This window comes from Mercenaria mercenaria, chromosome 9 (genome assembly GCF_021730395.1).
Source record: "Mercenaria mercenaria strain notata chromosome 9, MADL_Memer_1, whole genome shotgun sequence".
Taxonomy (NCBI): Eukaryota; Metazoa; Mollusca; class Bivalvia; order Venerida; family Veneridae; genus Mercenaria; species Mercenaria mercenaria.
Window position 1 is genome coordinate 7,928,955 of NC_069369.1, and position 20,475 is coordinate 7,949,429.

General features: G+C 35.8%; 1 long non-coding RNA gene across 1 annotated transcript; it reads right to left on the reverse strand.

Moving 5' to 3' along the window:
* Window positions 1-17,661: 17,661 nt before the first annotated feature.
* LOC128559393 (uncharacterized) lies at window positions 17,662-20,267 on the reverse strand. Its single transcript, XR_008372315.1, has 4 exons — window positions 19,831-20,267; window positions 19,505-19,610; window positions 19,111-19,212; window positions 17,662-18,793 (listed from the first exon to the last, which is right to left on the reverse strand). It is a non-coding gene; the product is annotated as an uncharacterized LOC128559393 (long non-coding RNA).
* Between the last annotated feature and the right edge of the window lie 208 nt (window positions 20,268-20,475).

Genomic DNA, 20,475 nt, shown 5'->3' on the forward strand with positions numbered 1-20,475 from the left:
TCAAATACAGATTTGAATAAAAGTTTTTTTTTACATTTCAGTGCAAGATTAAAATATGTTTTACTAATTCAAAACAACATAAAAAATATACATGTTCACGATTATTAGAAACTTTTTATCTTTCATATAAAAGAAACAACTCTAACTGAATTTCACCCATTACATAGTTTGTCATCAGTGAAAACTATATTTGTTATGTTTCAATGGAGGCATCAAAACATAATGCAGTTGTATATTACAATCGGTATTCACTGGATGAAATCAAGTACTTGAAAAATATCTTTACATTTCGTTTTTAGTGACGGTGTTAAGTTCAGTTTTTATGTTTCAAACAGCTAGAAAAGATTACCCTGTATTGCTCATCAGAGTTTCATATTTCATACAGGTATAACAAGAAACATTTATGTGAAAATGCTTTGAAAATTGGCCTGCAGAGTCAGAGGACAAAATGTTCAATGTAGTTCATATAAAGCCATGTTTGCAAGACTAGGTTTGTCCGGGCAGCCTCGCTTTTTTAAACAAATCAAGATATCTTTTAACGAAAGTAGCAGAGAGTGACCGCAGGAATATTTCTTTGAAATTATTTCAAAACTGAACCAGTGACTTCGAGGGAATTTGTCAACTTTGACTGTCTACAGGTAAAACGTTTGCATGAAGAGAAAATGCACCATAATCCCGAGATTATTCTGTCAAACATCGAAGCGATGGAAAATACAACACTGGTAATTCTAATATCACACTTGTTCTGTAGAGATGCCGATTCAATATTTCGACATGACAAGTTAAAATATCAGTGACAAGATTTTTTTCAGGTATATATGACTGTCACCAACGTTGACTGAAAAAAAAACGTGAACAATCTGTTGGTAAATGTCTGATACGTGAAATGTCTGTCTCATCTATCGTAGGCGAACTTTCAATAAAGGAAATATCCAAATTCTAGGATATAAATCGGTCATATTATAGACAAAAATCCATGATATGAAAATGGGCCGTCATGAAATCCATGACATTTAAGAGACAAAGTGGCTACATACAGTTCCAAACAGATAGTTTTCAATCATCAGTCAAAAAGTAAAATTAATTCGTATAGTTGATACATTGAACAGATGATAAATTCAGTTTGCAGAGAACGTTTCTATGACATGGACTAATGAAAATGTAAACTAAGTATAAAATATTAAATATCAGACAATTCTTTTTGGATTTTCAGTGCTCACTTTAAGCGCACTTAAGATTTTAAACAATTGTCAATTCCCTTTTAAATCTCAAAAAGAAATATTTTAATAAAGATGGTTGGCGAATTGTAGTCAGACAGAAGTTTATGAGGTTTTCGTATCATTTGTGTTATTCTATCATCTATCTAATATTTTGCAAATAGCAAAACTAAACACCACTACTTAATACTTTTAATTTTCACAAAGGTTTCGTAAGAGTGCAATTTTGTTTCTTTTATTCTACGACGAATAATTACAGCACATTTCTCTACCCCCTTATTCATGTGATACGGAAACCGTATTATGCTGGTATATATATGGAATAGGTTTTTATCATTATATATTAAACTTAATATCATTTTTAGATATATTAATATTCTTGCTAAATATACTGGGGAAAACGTAGCTTTAAATTTGTAAACAGCGTCATTAAGGAGAAACCCTTTGTCTGACATTTTACTCAGCGTTGCACAATCAGCAAAGGGAAAAACTTGACACTTTCTTCCAACCTGGTAGAGTGTTGCATAAATCTTTTATTTTGATAAATTATTTATAATGCGTTATCAAGAACTGAAGTCACGTGGCATGGGTCGGTCAAGGTCACGAATTCGTTCTTAGTAAAAATACATGTACACATAATATTTTTGAATGACAATTTCATAGACGTTTTATGAGTGTCCGCACTTCTTTTATTTATGTATGCATTACGAGAAAATTCGTCTAGATTTTGACAGTAGAGCTGAATATTTGCTAGGTACGTGTTGCTTAGTAAGAAACATATGGCTTTGTAAAACAATATGGAAAGAATTGCACAGTTACTGTTTATGTTGGAAGCAAACATTTTTCTAAATGCATAAACTATTCAAACAATGTTTAGTGCCAATCTTTCTTGAAAAATTAAAAAATAACAGCTTATTTTTTCTTAATTTTATGCATATCTGCACACTTATTATTATGCAGGCACTAATGCAATAATCATCTAAATTTTGACAGTTATGAAATGTTGTTTGCATTTCAAGTACCAGAAGAACGCTTTTTTAATTAACAGATTGTAAAATTAATTAAGGAAGTATAAACTACTCCTGTCTTTCCACAAAGTTTATCTTATTAAACTAACTGAACTTATATCGTATAGCTAGCCTGGTAGATGATTGCAGAAACATATGTCTAAAATATTTATTAAACATTTCTTCTTTTTTCTTTGTGAGCGTTCTACTAGAGTAGCTCTTCACACTTTGGTGAGTTGACTACGTTTCTTTGTAATCCAGATGTAAGATCTATCTTACTACGTCACACCATCATAGCACGAGGAGGGTAAGTGTCTCTGAATCAAGGTCAGGGTATAGCAAGTAGGTTTCCCTGTCATTACTGAAGACATTTTTAACGAAATTTTAAACATAAACTCACTGGAAACATATAATTTCTTACTTTTTATACTTCTGGCAAATTTTATGACTTAAGCTCTAATTCGGTTGTAGCCTCTATCCAACCTCAGGGCAATAATTACGTAACGCGTAGCGGACGTTTTAACCTTCAGTCTGCTGGTTTTCAGTCGGTAAATTTTCAGTGAACAGCCGTTTAAGGAGGTAGGTTACCTTCATATTTGTATGTGCGCATGTCCAACCGGAAGCTAACGTGACGATTTACGACGACGTTTACGACAAACTAAATGTGTTTGCATATTCATTCTTCTGAAAACAAATCATGAACCTGTCTTCGATCTGATGCTTTATGGTTTAATAATGCAGAAATAATGAATAAATTGCCGCAGAAACGCTTCAAAACAATGTTGCCTTAAAATGACGTCATGACGTTACGTGTCAGTTACCGCGCAAAATTAATAGCTTTTACCTTGAAAGTACGTAATTCTGTGCATTTTCTTTATTTTAACTATTTTCAAATAACCATTATTTGCTGAAATATTTTTTATGAGTCTTTTGCTCTGAATAATAAGCAATATTTTGCTTCTTTTATGTAGTTATATTGAAATGTTATGCGGAATGTAAGAAAATGGATGATGAGAAGCAATGTTATTTGGAATATAGTTTGGTGAAAGGTTACTTGTTACGGCCATTTTCAAATAGAAAATATAGCAGTTTGATTTGTAATACCTATTTTTCAGGTTCCGTTGATAATTTGTTACTTATGTACTAAAACTAAGATCTAAAATTGTTCAAATTTCAGTAGAAAATTGTGGTTTCTTGAATTGAATTGATGTTACCATGGAAACGAAGCCCGTTACCTATGTATCTAAATGTAAAATTTAAAAGCGTTGACACTGGTCTATTTAAGAAACACAGCTTCGGCTTTTTATTTTCCTTTCAACAATATCCATGAGAATAATAGCAGCATGCTGAACGATTTTACCATGAAAAAATCCAGACGAGGGGTACTGCTGTAAGTATTCTAAGTTGTGAAATTTGTTTGAATAAATGCAAATAACACGAAACTATAACTTACGTTAGAAATAATATGTTTTAAAGCTACATCAACTAGAAAGATAATCTTATTCAATACTTTTAATAAGAAATTACGACAAAAAGCAAGATATAAGCTATTTTAAACATCTCTGTTGCCATGGTTACTTTAAACTTTAAGAAAAATAGGGTACCATGTAAAGTGCTTGGTATTTTACTAATAATATTCCCCAAATATTCAATGTTGGTCATTAACAGAATGGCACTGAAGCCGTCGAAAACCCCTATTTTTATACATACTTGTTTAAAAATTAGAGAAAATGCGTTACCATGGAAACACGAGCCCCGCGACATATACATTTTAAGCTTATATTAGAAAGCTAACGTGCATATTAGTAAAATTATCAATTATGCAGACTTCTACGGATATCAATGAAATTAAAATACACTGAAAAGTGTTAAATATCCGTATTTTCCTTCTTCTTTCAATATGAAATACGTTTGGAGTGTCATGTTCTTCAAACCTGGATAAAAAATGAACTTGAAGGGACAGAGACAAACTAAACTGAGATTGTAGCAGTTAAAACTTCATATTACACGAAATACAAAAGAATGCTGCGGTTCAACTAATTTGAATTTACCCTTGTAACAAGGTAACCTACCTCCTTAATTTAGATAAGATAAGATAAGATTTATTTTGAGTCGGCAAGGCATTTACAAATAACAAGCTCTGAAGAGCTTTTTTAACCGGCTATATAACAAGTGTATGTTTACAAAAGTAAATAAGCTACAAGTAAGAACGATAATTTACAACATAAAATCTATGAGAAACATGCTAATCTTACCAAATTTGGTTTAAAACTGCTTAAAAAGATGAAATTAGTTACAAGTTGACCAAAAATATGGGGCAAAGGTGCCATAGTTAAAAAATATCTTAAAAAATCAGAATATCACTCAAATCAGATTTGAAAGTGACCTGATTAGCATCTTTTTCATAGGATAAATCAATAATCATTAAAATGAACATGATTAAATAACATAGGAATATAGATTTGTATTATGGTTAAAAATTAACTTTGTTTAATTATGAATTTGCATACAGACATGACATAATAAGTGGTGCTGCCCAAAATAGACTAGTCCATTTTAGAAATTTAGCAGGGTAAGGGTTAATGAAGAGAAAGTTTTGATCAAACCGGTTAAGATTGAGAAGATAAATTCCTCCACATTTTCTTTATGCTTGTCTATCATGCAAGACTCTATATTGTTGTAGGATTGCTACGTCCTAAGTACGTGACATTTACTACTGGATCTTTGTAAGTTTTGTTAAAAATGATAAAACCATAGGCGTAGTCAGGATTTTCTGGATGTGGTACGAAATTTTAAATGTTTCTCAGAAGAGACCGACCACCTGACCTCCTTTATTAGTACAAAAAAATTCGCAATCGTTTGCTATTGGATAGACAGTACGTCATAATATGTAATTTACGTTCGTGCGTTCATGCGATGGTCTGATTTCAAAACAATATTATCACTCTACTACATGCGTGTTTTCACTTTTAACACACATTTTTCAAATATATGTATCACATATATAAAAAGACTTTTTGTTCTAGTCTAGATTGCTGTGCAGTGTAGCGTAGCAAATGATTCGAGAATGTTTCCATCGGAAATACTATTCCTGTGTAGCGGCAAGTTTGAATCGCACAATGACATCTGTTAACAGATTTCTTTGGCAGCTTTAATTAAATAGAGATCATGAAGGCTAATACAGTACAGCCTCTCCAGAGCGGTCCTCTCTTAAGCAAAAACCTCTCTATAAAACATCATCAAAATTTCCCTAAGCTGAAATATACTATCAAATTTACATCTCCAGAACAACAACCTCTACATAACAGTCAATATATGCATCTCCCAAAGGATGTTGCTCTACAGAGGTTGCACCCGCGTGCATAAAACATACAAAATAGCAATACAAAAAAAAATCTTTGTAGCTATTAAAAGCGTGAATTAGACAAAAACTTATAGATTTCCTGTAAGAAATAATCATGTCACATACAGTATTACTGTGAAATTATCGTAAATATATATTTACAATAAAATGACGTCATACATGCCAGACATGAACAATCGGATTAATAAAAAGTTTTACCTTTTTTCTTCAAACCCAATTACCGCCTTCGTGAAGTGAATCTAACACTTGGCACCTACTATGCATAAGTTTCAAATGTAGTCTGACACTAGTAAAATGTTGAACATTGCACAACATAATTTTAATAAATTTAAATGATAAACAATATATTTTTGCCCGTTACCTAATGTTTTACCCAATATTATGACGTTTTAACTAACTATTTCAGCCAACGTAGAGCCGATTTTAACTAATATTTATTATCATTTCGTATTTAAATCAAAGGGAAATAATTCCGATTGAGCATATTACATTTTCTACTAAAATGTGTGTCCCTTTACGTTACGAAGTTTTAAAACCTAGATTGTTAAGGTAGGGACGTGACTATTTTATTGAACGATGAGCGAACGGACAATGAACGATCGCAAGGACCATGTCAGGTGATTAATATGCAATCATGAGGTGATGCGCTCAAATAGTACCAGAGAGGTATGTCGTTTTGTCTCCAAGGAATGGTTGCCAGATAGCTCGCACTTTAGCGGTGGCAGCTCGCCCACTCTGTAGTGATAGTCCATCCACTCAGTAGTAGTAGCTCGCCAACTCAGTAGTGATAGTTCAACCTCTCAGCAGTGGTAGCTCGCCAAATCAGTAGTGATAGTTCAACCTCTCAGCAGTGGCAGCTCGCCAACTCAGTAGTGATAGTTCAACCTCTCAGCAGTGGTAGCTTGCCCATTCAGGAGTGGTAATCCAACCTCTCAGCAGTGGTAGCTTGCCCATTCAGGAGTGGTAATCCAACCTCTCAGTAGTGGCAGCTCGCCAACTCAGTAGTGATAGTTCAACCTGTCAGCAGTGGTAGCTCGCCCATTCAGAAGTGGTAATCCAACCTGTCAGCAGTGGTAGCTCGCCCATTCAGGAGTGGTAATACAACCTCTCAGCAGTGGTAGCTCGCCCACCCAGCAAACACACCACGTTGTTACAACGTTGTTATGACGTCTTTTCCTGACGTTGTAACAACGTTGTTTTTGGTTGATAATGAAAGGTGCGTTGACGTCTTGTCACAACGTTGGAAAGACGTCTTTTTTGCAACGTTGGAAAGACGTCTTGTCCACAACGTTGGAAAGACGTTGTTATTTGGTTGATAATGAAAGGTGTGTCGACGTCTTTTTCACAACGTTAGAAATACGTCTTTTTCACAACGTTGGACAAACGTTGTTTTTTGGTTGATAATGAAAGGTGCGTTGACGTCTTTTTTGCCACCTTGGAAAGACGTCTTTTTCACAACGTTTGAAAGACGTAGTTTTTTCTTTGATTGTGAAAGGTGTTTTGACGTCTTCTGCAGTGTTGGAACGACATATTTTTCACAACTTTGGAAAGATGTATTTTTTACATTTGAATGACATCTTTTCTCAATGTTGTTTCGTCAAAAAGCACACAAAAAACCCAACAGTCTATGGTTTTAAACAAAAGTGTACTGAATAATAGAATAGTCACAAGACGTATCATAACATACTGGGTCTAGTAAGAAAACATACTAAATATGATTCAACTGAAATGTTTTAATTAAAAAGTACATATACCATTCAATCAAAAATAAATTTTGTTGATGCATGTAATCTGTAAAAAGAGCTGTTCAGGGACAGCAACAGTCAATCGACTATTCAATAGCTTTTTAACAAAATATTTCATCAATGAATACAACGATAAACACTTGTGGAAATGGGCAACCATTTTGCTTAAATGTAATAAAGTGTCATAGCATATAAAAACAAGAGCTGTCATAGAAGCAGCATGTTTAACTTTTTTAAACTTGATACTAAGTGAAGAAACATTATCTTGAATTCTAGCATAAAATGCTGTTATTGTCACTTTTCGGGGGTGTTTTAACAGGAGAGAAAACGTGTATTAACTGAGAGATTCTCGCGCTCACATGCTGTTGTAACACCTTTTTATTTATGCGCGTTCCGTGGCAAAGCGTAAACGTATTAGGGCCCCCAAAACGAATAATTCAAAGGGAAATGAGGGTGAACATGATAAAACAACTTTACCGCGCATTTCATGGGAATTTAATGACTTTGAGGGACAATATATTCATTTACTTGGTTTGCTTTTTATGCCAGAATAGCGTTAGCCATTTTCGTGTTATAAAAATCTACAGAATCCCTCGGGAATCTTTGGTACCTGGCTTGGGTACCAACCAATCCTCGGGATTCTGGAGATTTTGTTAGTCACGAAAAAACATGCGTTTCCCTACACAATTACTTTATGTTTGAAAAAAAGCTTGAATAAATAGCCATAAATGAGTGAAACTGCCTAAAATTCCTTTAAATAATTAAAGAAATACTGGTTCAAATACCACACTTCGGTCTGTGAAATCTGATCTTAGATGCTGACAGAAAACAAGTAGGATAGCCCCTGCATATAGTTTGTACAGTCTAGCTAAAATCTTAAAGTTATCACCCACGTTTGGGTAAAATTTTTTTCAACATCTTCCTTTCAAAAAGTTTAGCAGAGAATGTGTATTGACACACAAATGTGATCTAAAACGGTTGAGAATAAAATTTAAAATTTTGGGTTTTAAAAATGCAACAGGAATGTAAATTTTCTGCAATATTTCAAATTTATTTATACTACTTTCTGCACAAGATTTATTGTTATTTAATGGAATATCTTGCTTAATCTTTCCAATAAGTTTGACTGAAACCAATTCCAACTCCAAAAAAGACCATAATTTATCCAAATCGTTGCAGAGTTATCTGCTCTTCCCTACAGATGGAAATCATGATAGTAAGTAAGTAAGTGTTCAAATTTTCAAAGCCATCTGTCAAATAGTTTTGACAAACACGTACTTGTACGCAAACTGAACCAATTTCTAAGTACAAAAAGGCCATAATTCAGCCAAAATAGTTGACAGAGTTATGAACACTTACTTACAGATGGTGATCATATAATAAACAAGTGTTCAAAGTTTCAAAGCCACACATCAAACATTTTTCACAAAACGGGGGACTGGTAAGAAATTGTACCAATTTCCAAGTCCAAAAAGAGTCATAATTTTAGCCAAAATACTTGTAAGAGTTATGTTACTCTTACCTACAGATACAGACTATGGTATAATAATAATCAAGTGAATAAAGTTTAATTCATATGTCAAACAGTTACACAAAATATGAACTAGTAGGAAATAAAAGGTACCCTATTCAGCAAAAGTCCTTGATAGAGTTAGGTGCCCTTCCCTAAATTGGATATGGTGATGAAAACAAGTGTTGAAATTTTTCAAACCTTTATCCCCGAAGGTTTTGCCAAAATGTAAACTGGTACCAAAAACTTAACAAGGTGTGACGCAAAGCTGATGCCGTATCGAGTAGGATAGCTATTTTTTATAGTTCAAATAGTAAAGTTATAAAGGTCCAATTGCGGCATCTTTTATGCAGTTTCCGGGAAAATGATTTAATAAAAAATCTTGCAAAAAAGTTATATGTAGAACAATCTAAACAAAATACATTTTTTTTCATATTTTAACTTTCAGCCAGGTCATTTAATATTGATTTATGTGACAATTATTTTAATTATTCTCAAAAATCACACAAATGGATAAAGTCTGTCCATCACTTGCTTGAGACAACATTAACCTTTACCAACAAATTTCTTGATTTTGCCTTGTGAATGAGTAATCAATCCATTCACAAAAATATTAAGAAAAAAATAAAGTAAAGTTTAAGTGTAATGGACTGGCAAAACAATGAACAAACAACTGCAAATTTTGAAAAACAATTCATTGTGCAAACTTTTTTTCTCGAGATATTATTTGAATATCTTCAACCTTGTAGAATTTTAAATTATCTGAAAAAAATTCCAATAACACTGTGCATCCAGAAAATGAATTGGAAAACAAGTTCTTCGTTTTGTATACATGAAAAACAAAAAATCAAACTTAACTTGCACTGTTTTCACACATTTCATGTATATCACTTTCAGCTGCATTTAACATTTATGAAAGATTCATTTGGTAAGTAGAAACTGTTTTGCATTTAAAAATTTTAAATTCAAATGTTTGTGTTTTAGAGCGATTACACAGTATGTAAGTCATGATTTCTGCTATTTCACTATTTCCAGATTTCCTTTTGAACTGTATTTCTATCGATAGTGCATATATCAGTCACAGGCACTTCTCCACCCCTAGCCCCCCTTTCCGGGTCCAAAGTCTACGCAGGCTGAAAATATACATTTTAACACACATGTAAACTTAAACGTTTTGTTAAAAACTAGAAGATGATCACACATATTAGAATTATGTATTAAGTTAAATGTATGGTAAGGTGACGGTGTATCATTTTTAATGCATGACATACTAATTTCTTTACTTTATCACAAAGTTTATACGGTAATACAGTGGATGGGATAGCGCCGATGTCGTGAATTCATTTGGGACATACAGAGTTTTAAAAATTTTCTGGAGCCCTGAATACATTGGACGGGTTCATTCAAATGCTAGAATTTCTATTCTTACTAACACATTCTCACGTAAGTATGATCAAATATCTTTTCTTAAATATTTACCCTTCAAGATCGAAAACAATGTTGTCTTTCTTCTCCAGTTTGCTTTTCCTCTGATGTTAACATGGTCATTAGTTTCAATGTCATAAAACCTGTGAAACAGAATGAATTTGGTTGATAAAAAGTTAAAAAAAAAGGTACAATTTGAATCTATATCACTAAAATTTAAAATCAATAAGACAAGTATGCCAAGGAGCAGGGGTGTTGAGCCCGCCAGCTGTCAAGTGGACCTTGGGGACCTAGGGACCTGGTTCTTGCGCACGACACTCCGTCTCATAATGGTAAACATTCATGCCAGTTACATAAAAATCCCACCATGCATGAAGAAGAAACTGCTCTGGACAAATTCAGTATGACCGTAGGCCTCTTAACTGTGACCTTGACCTTTGGGGACGGAACATGGGGTTTACGCATAGCACACCTTCTCACTTAGGTAAACATTCAGCCAAATATAAACAAGATTGGTTCATGCATGTATAAGTTATGGTCCGGACAAAATCAGACAGACACAAGCACATACATCGAAAGTGGCGACTATATCGAGCTTACCGTAAGTCGGTTCAACAAAAATTTGCCCACAAGACAAATACAACTCTTGCATAATTATTATTTTTCATTCTCTTAAAGTATTCTTCTAAATTAAAACATGCACAAAAATGCTTGTGAACACGATTCAGATGAGTTTCAGTTAAGTTCACGCATTTTTATTCAAGAGGAAGTAAAAAAAAGGTAATAAATTTATGGAAATTTTATTCCAATTACTTACTTATCAAACCCCATGATACCCTTGTACAGCTAGAAATGTGCCACTGGCCCATGAGTAAGTGTTGGTATATAAGCAGAAGATAAAGATTCTTTCACTGCCCCTCATAGATGTTCTTCCAACAGCAGACAACATGGAAACCTGTCAACAGCAAAAAATTTCAAATAGAGCTACTTTGTAATAATCTACATTTAAGCAACACAAAACAGTAGTACACCCATGCATAAAATAAATTTTGAGAATTTACTGTCTGCATTTTAGATGTAAAACAAACCTTGAATCAGTTTCACAACTAGTTTACGGTTAACCTTTAGCCTATAGCAACAAGTGATTCTGCCTTTTTGCGACCAGTGCAGACCAAGATCAGCCTGCACATCTGTGCAGGCAGATCATGGTCTGCACTGTTCGCTTTTCAGTCAGAAAATTTTTCAGTGAACCCCCCTTCGAAAAACAGTGGTATGTCCAAACTGAACGATGGATCAGTTCATTTTAAAAAACTTAGCATGGTAAAGGTTAATGAAAACTTATCCCTGACTAAACTCAGACATACCAAAGTCTTTGTAAAACAGACCCTAGGTTTTCTGCACGAGGTATGTATGTTACTAGTCAAAATAATTCGCCGTTCAGATTTTTTTATTTTTGTGACTGGCAATCAAAACGTCAAAACTTTGAAGGCCCAAAAATAATGGAATATAAATCACAGTACACAGTCATGTAAAGTTATTGGTTTTGCGTTTTCGCATATTTGCATGTAGAGACACGGTAAACTTTAATCGTGTACAGTACATACATACATTTAAATCACCAGAAAATAAGTAATTTTGGATATTATTTGATAACTTTGGCATAAATAAATTTAGAAATTGAATCCCCGTTCAATACATGTAAGTTTATTGAATTTAAGACTAATGTTTGAAATAATCGGCATTTAAACCTATAGCATGTAAAACGTTGGCAGCGATGAAAATTTCATCGGAAATTGCTTCAACTATTTTGGTCTTTCGAGTGTTTGACGCAAGTGGGGATACTGCCCATATGAAAAGAATTATCCCAACATTTCCTAGGATCGCATCAAAAATTAGTTGGACTATTATGTTACTTCTGAAGAGAATCATCAGGCATCAAACGAATGTGAGCAGTATAATAAATTTTATTATATGGAGATGTCCAAATACAACGTTAACCCGGATGTTTCGGGACAGTGTGAAAAACTTGACTGTCGCTGTCTCAACATGTCTAAAAATTATTTGGCACGATTTCTTTCAGGAAATCTCTAAAACATGTTGACGTCACGCAATGGCTTTGACTACAAACAAAATGTTAAAACTGTTGTATTTTATGTTAGTCAATATGGTGACAGGACAAGTAAGCTAGTTCCCGGGTATATTTTTGTTGCCTTTTGATAAAAGGATGGCATTCTGTTAAAATTTTTTTGTTGTATGGTGGGATGGCGTGTCAATGCATTGCACGTTATTATGCAGAAAGGGGGGAATGGCAGGGACTTTTTTTATACAGACTTTTGGTGGCCCTTTATAGAATTTTGATCAGAATTGATAAAAAAAAATACTGATAGAATTGTGTTTAAAATATTGATGCAGTTTAGAAAAACATCACTGTTTACATAAAAAAAAACATGGAGTCTAGCCCCTCACTGTCTTATTTAGTTCTAAAAATAGAAACTACAACGGATTTGTTTACAAACACCATTTAGTCTAGTCCTATATCATGACCCGCATAAAATTAGTTGGCAGTGGCTACGATTACGGTACCGTAATCCTAGCCTCCGGTTCTAGGATTACGCTAGTTCCGTATTCCTATGAGAATAGGCTAGGATTACGGAAGTATTTTAAGAGGCATCCCAAAACTATGTTAAGGACATGCATAATGACATTGTAAACTTACTTATTACCTTATAAATTCGTGCGTCGATTGGCCCCGTTTCGGTTAGTATTTAAACTTTAAAGGCGGGGGCGCGAAATATTATAGAAGTATCTATGTTTGTATATTACCTGCATTTTTTTTCATCAAGTCAACACAAAAAGGTATTTAATAAAATACAAACATGGTTATAAATCATAAAATTCAAAGTATAGATTTTTTCCTTTTTTTTTTAAACTAACTCTGACACTTATATTTCTAATATATTTCCGCGCGCCCCATTAAATTATACTAACCCAAAACAGCGGATAGAAAACACGAATAATAAGGCAGGCATGAAAAAATAAGTGAAAAGTAAGTTTTCACATCATTATGCGTGTCCTAACATACTTTTTTCCTCTTAAAATATTTCCATAATCATAGCCTATCCTCATAGGGTTTCTAGGAATACGAACTTCGTAATCCTAGAACCGGAGGCTAGGATTACGGTACCGTAAATCGTAGCCACGCCAAATTAGTTTGACTACCACACCCTAGCCGCTTCCAACAAGTAATGCTGTTTGGTGACAGATATCAACATACAAATGGCATGTAATGTTAGACACTAAGCATACTGAATTATAAACTAAAAACCCTCTGTCAAAACCTTTATAATTTATGGAAAGTTCTATTTTTTGCACTGTAAACAGTAAAAGACTGCAAAATGTTGACAGTCTGATCTTCATCGCATGCAAGATATTTTAAGTAAGTCCATTTCTAGCTTAAAATGCAGAAATTATTAATTTATCCTCATGCAGCCAAAAATGTCAACATACAAATTACCGGTAATAGGCCTACCCCGAAAATATTTTGACAATTAAGTTATAGCTATAACTTCAACAGTTTTAAAAACGTCATGACAAAAAACTAACTGCTGTAAAAACTAAAAACATACTTACAGGTGGAGAAGCCATGATTTGACATATAATCTGTACAGGGCGCTTTTTAAATACTTCCACGAAATTTTTAAAACTCCGAAACAACAACATGAACGAGGGCAAAAAGGCACGTGAGACTAGACTGTTTTGATTGGTCAATTTCGAACACATATCGGAAATCATGGGACGGAACTCTTTCGAGTTAATGTTAGTGGTTAAGTTACTAACCTCAACGACATGACGAATAGCGCTAAACGACAAATATGCAATAAAGTATTCACGCAATGAAATTATTTTTGCAGCTTGAAATTGTTTAAAGTTTCAGTAGATCTAATGCGTTGTTCCAACGTTTTTACAAGTCGGAATAGCGAGTCGGATTTTGGGCGCTGTAAAGCCCTTGGAACAACGTCGGAATTAGCGGGCGTCGGATTTGGCGCTGTAAAGCCGTTGGAACAACGTCGGGGTAGCGACGTCGGACTTTTGGTCGGTGTAAAGTCGTTTGGAACAACGTCGGATTTGGTCACCGACTCGCACCCCAAAAAACAACATAAAAGACGTCTTTGCGACGTCGTGGTTGCTGGGCATTCAGGAGTGGTAATCCAACCCCTCAATGATGGCAGCTTGCCAACTCAGTAGTGATAGTTCAACCTGTCAGCAGTGGTAGCTCGCCCATTCAGAAATGGTAATCCAACCTGTCAGCAGTGGTAGCTCGCCCATTCAGGAGTGGTAATACAACCTCTCAGCAGCGGTAGCTTGCCATCTCAGTAGTGATAGTTCAACCTCTCAGCAGTGGTAGCTCGCCCATTCAGTAGTGGTAATCCAACCTCTCAGCAGTGGTACTCCAAGCTGTCAGCAGTGGTAGCTCGCCCATTCACGAGTGGTAATCCAACCTCACAGCAGTGGTAGATCGCCAATTCAGTAGTGATAGTTCAACCTCTTAGCAGTGGTAGCTCGCCCATTCAGGAGTGATAATCCAACCTGTCAGCAGTGGTAGCTCGCCCATTCAGGAGTGGTAATCCAACCTCTCAGCAGTGGTAGCTCGCCCATTCAGGAGTGGTAATCCAACATGTCAGCAGTGGTAGCTCGCCCATTCAGGAGTGGTAATCCTACCTCTCAGTAGTGGCAGCTCGCCAACTCAGTAGTGATAGTTCAACTTCTCCGCCATGTAGGGATAATACACGTTTTTTGTGTATTAACGTCTGCAGAAGCCCGCGGGATTGTTTGTGACCGAGACCGAAGGTCGAGGTCACAAACATATCCAAGGGGCTTCTGCAGACGTTAATACACAAAACAAACGTGTATTGTCGATTTTCTTGCATAAAAAATATTTTCACGGCGATTATGTATTGTTTTCATACGTGATGACTTGACGATTCCGGTACATTTTATTTACCTTTCCAGTTGTTCTTGGAAATGGTAAACATTGTTTTAAATATCCGTATCCAGGGCCCGGAAATAACCCAAAGCTATCAAAAGCACCTTTTGAAGGTTTTAAGCGATTTTTTATTTCTCTCATTATTACAAAATAAAATTACCAATAATTGTTTATATCATTTCACAATTTGGTGGGCTCGATCACAATTTCAAGAATAAACTTTGCATTCGATTTTTATTGAGTACGGACACGCAGTTGGAGTACTGATAAGTACGAACGTAGTGTCAAGTTTCCAAGCTGTTTATATAAATTCTTCAAGAAATTAGATAAAAACATACCGACTGATACTTACCAAAATCATAAATATAATACCTAAAAACGAACAATAGCACAAGTTACACGCGATACTTATTTATTCACAGTTATTTACAATAACTGAACAGACGCTTTGTAAAGGGAGTGAACTCTAAGAGAAGCTAGGGCGTACATTGATGGGGGCAGTACGTTTGGGGTTGGAAACAGATACAGCTAAACATACTATGGATTACATTGTATTTATAATGCTACAAGATGAGGTTGTTAAGGAACAAACAAGACGCAGATGCCAAATATCAGTGTGCGTAAAAATACATACATATATCTCAATAGTGGCAGCTCGCCAGCTCAGTAGTGATAGTTCAACCTCTCAGCAGTGGTAGCTCGCCCATTCAGGAGTGGTAATCCAACCTGTCAGCAGTGGTAGCTCGCCCATTCAGGAGTGTTAATCCAACCTGTCAGCAGTGGTAGATTGCCCATTCAGGAGTGGTAATCCAACCTCTCAGCAGTGGTAGCTCGCCCATTCTGTAGTGATAGTTCAACCTCTCAGCAGTGGTAGCTCGCCAATCCAGTAGTGATAGTTCAACCTCTCAGCAGTGGTAGCTCGCCAGTTCAGTAGTGATAGTTCAACCTCTTAGCAGTGGTAGCCCGCCCATTCAGGAGTGGTAATCCAACCTGTCAGCAGTGGTAGCTCGCCCATTCAGGAGTGGTAATCCAACCTGTCAGCAGTGGTACCTTGCCCATTCAGGGATGGTAATCCAACCTCTCAGCAGTGGTAGCTCGACCATTCAGGAGTGGTAATCCAACCTCTCAGCAGTGGTAAGTCGCCCATTCAGGAGTGGTAATCCAACCTCTCAGTAGTGGTAGCTCGCCAATTCAGTAGTGATAGATCAATCTCTCAGCAGTGGTAGCTCGCCAATTCGGTATTGATAGTTCAACCTCTTAGCAGTGGTAGCTCGCCCATTCAGGAGTGGTAATCCAACCTGTCAGCAGTGGTAGCTCGCCCATTCAGGAGTGGTAATCTAACCTCTCAGCAGTGGTAGCTCGCCCATTCAGGAGTGGTAATCCAACCTCTCAGCAGTGGTAGCGATAGTTCAACCTCTTAGCAGTGGTAGCTCGCCAATTTAGGAGTGGTAATCCAACCGCTCAGCAGTGGCAGCTCGCCAACTCAGTAGTGATAGTCCAACCTGTCAGCAGTGGTAGCTGGCCCATTCAGGAGTGGTAATCCAACCTCTCAGCAGTGGCAGCTCGCCCACTCAGTAGTGATAGCTGGCTCACTCAGTAGTGATAGTCCATCAACTCTGTAGTGATATCTCGCCCATTAAGTAGTGATAATGTGCTAGCTCAGTAGTAATAGTCCGCCCTCTCAGCGGCGGAAGCTTGCATCTACATCTTCATCGGTACGAAACTTCTGTCAATAACTGACATTTATGTTTTGGCGCTACAGTGGCATGAAAGAAAAATAGAAATATGAAAGGAAAGTTAGAAACAGACAGACCACAGATTGAGATAAATAGTACAGATTGACTTGACTGCTTTCCGTCCTTCAGGGTAGACCAATTCGGCTACCATAGCAGCCCCTGGGAATTCACCCAACCGACATAGCCCTATCCGTCATTGGTACCTGTACTCACAGTCAAAGTCTTTCTCTTAGAAGGTCAAGGTTGAAAGCACCTGTCTGAAGGATACCAGATCAGGGGCCTCGGCTACTGCTGCCAGCAAGGAGTTCCAAACTCTGATGGTACGTGGGAAAAACTATACTTGAAGATGTCTGTAGAAGCCTGAATAAATATGCATTGATGGCAATTTCACGGATTGTAGGAGAAAAAATACATCGGGACAAAGTTCCATTATCATGTTGTTTGTTTTCCTACTGATTTAGCAACAGGATAGTGAGAAAATGATTACTATCCTGTGACGCATCAGGACAAAATTCCAACATTATGTAGTGTAATACGATTTCATTGCCAGATCAAACCTAGAATGTTAGGGACCGGTAACATGGATAGACATTCGATGCCCTTCCCCGTACATCTAACTGCGGCGTCCGGACAGTTAGGCAAAGAGTGTATTCGCACATCTCATTAGAGGAACGTCGTGCTTCCCTTTGGCGGGGCAAGAGCATTTAATCCCTGTCCATGAATCCTCGCAGCGTCGGGTTAAGCAATTCCCTATACCGGCTTCGCTGCCTCGCCAAATATAGAGTCGGGTCATGATAACCAGCATTACACTTAACCCATGCCGATCAGAAATCCAAACAAGGGAGGAAAAAATGCTCAACATCAGGTAAGGACTATGATACAATTATACCATCATGTAGGATTACGGTTGGATGTAGGATAAATTTCCAACATCATACTGTTGCATCGAAAAGCATTTCAAATCTCTGATATAGCCTTATGGTCATGTTTTGACATTCCGATAGCTTGATACTAGTTTTGTAATGATTTTGCATTACAGCTTACTTGATAGTTTGATAAATGGTTTTACATAATGTTCAAGTTATCGCATTGAGACTATACTTTGTTAGTGCTATATATTTTCAATACCAAGAGTACCAGAGATTTGACTGCAATTTCGATGCAGTAGCCTGCGGTTGGTTATATGAAGGGCACAGTGACAAAGATAAAATGAGACCTTCAAGAAAAATGATCAGTCAGAAATCAAGTTTTGTTGTTCAAAGTGTTAAAATTTTGAAGGACCATCTACCTTACATAGTATCTCAGAAGTATTGTTAAATAGTATAACACGTCTCATTTTATCTTTGTCAACGACCCTTGTCTGATCTAATTATATGTATCTCCGAGATGTGATAGACCACACTTGCCTACCAAGTACACTTAATACACAAAGGCACTACCAGCATGAGTGAACATGTTTACTCACACTGGTGAATGCCAGTGTCTCTTAACATTTCATTGGGATAGCATACTTAGCATACAAGCTGGCAAAGTATTAATTGCGGACAGACAGGACGGGCTATTAGGCTCATGATACAGACTAACAACACTAAACCTTCATCTCGGAGACTACCCTTACTTTATATATTTTTAAAAAGATAACAAACACAATGAGCAAAAGTGTGCCTCTTTTACGGGCATAGCCACTTGCACGGACAAAGTTCATCATACAAAACAATACATGTAAATATCAGTCTATCATTTCAATTGTTAAACGTCTCTCCCTATTTGCATCAATCACAGCATCTGGTCTCTGCTCTAGCTACCTGTAACAGAAAAATTATAAGACTGAATAGCAGTTCAAATTTTCTAACAAAGTAATTCAATGCAAACATATGAAGCTGGAATGAAATTATGCTTGTTGAAATGAAAATCTATTTTTTTTCTCTCTCTCAAGAAATATGCTGAGGAAAATCTATCATTGCATCTGTAACTCACTGTTCATATTTTTTTTTGTGCATCACACAAATCAAATGTAAAATGACACTTGATACTAACAGAAAATATAACAAAAAGTTCAAGCATCAAGCTGAAATGGTATTGTATTTTTTTTTAATTCAATATTTGTAAAATGAATAGCTACCTGATTTTTCTTCACAAATTGCTAGTAAAAGCCTGTCACCCATCACTTCTGTTTGAATGTACAACTTGAGACATCTTGGCCTGTGCAAATCACTGTAGTGCTCTGAAAAAACAATAAGCAAAACATTAGAAAATCAGTGCTTCTTGATAACTCATTCTGCAAAAGTGCTTATGTATTTTTACACACAATGAATGAGATAAAATTAAGTCTAGAAATATTTTCTGAACATTTCTGAAAGCTGAGCTAGTTCATATATCTTCAAACAGTGTTAGATTTTCAAGTTTTCTGCCTTACATAAATTCATTACAAAGTTTCTACAGCCTTACACTGTGATGAAGCTGAAAAGGCATTATGTCTGCTAAAATTCAATAGAGAATTTTTGTAAAATAAATACCTGCTTTTCTTTCCATAATTTACAGCTGTGGAACACACATCACTTCAGTATGCTTCACACTTCTTCAGTATGCTTGTAAATATTTAGCAGGTCTGGACATGTTGCTCTGAAAAAAAAAATAAGCAAAACATCATTCTATCATTGATTTTTTGAAGATTCATTCAGTCAAAGTACTTATTAATTTTTTATATACATAAAATGAGACAGAATCTGGTCTATAAGTATATTTAATATGTACAACTGAGCATCTAAGAAAGCTAAGCCACTTCAAAAGTTCAAATCACAATCAACATACTGAGCAGTGACAGATGAAAACATACACCTACCTTTTTTTCAGCTCCTGTATCGTGCATCCGCCTCCTTCCTTGGTAGTTTTCAACCGCAGGCATTCTGAGATGTATTTTCTCATAAAGTTTTTTCCGATCCTCCATCTACAAACTGAAACACAATAAAATTATTTTATTTCAGAGAAATACTTGTGACCGTTGAAAGCCATATTGTTATTGTTATGTCCAGCTCCTAAATGACGTGAGTGATGACGTAGCGACCTTACGTGACCCTATTCTCGGAAAATGCAAAAAAAAGACGAGAAATGGTGAATGACAGGGTCATTTCAAATCAATGTTTTGAACTTATTTCTGATCGCAGAAAGATGAAAATGGTCTCATTTAAAAGCCAATTTTTCCTCATTGTATTGAATTTTCAGTTTCATATCTTATAAATTTACTTTTCGCAAAATTATCGCCCAAACCTTCACCTTTGTTGTAACGGCGCGGCCATTGTTGTTTACCGTGGTGTGTCATTTTCTGAGCAAAAAATCAGGTCCTTCCCCAATTTTGTGAACTGTGACAAATTAACAGCAAAACAAAAAAGGGTTTAGCTATCGAATGAGACCAACATCATGAATTTACATTGAAAAATGAATAAGATATTAACGTTTCAAAATCAACTTATTTTCGCGAGCATTTTAC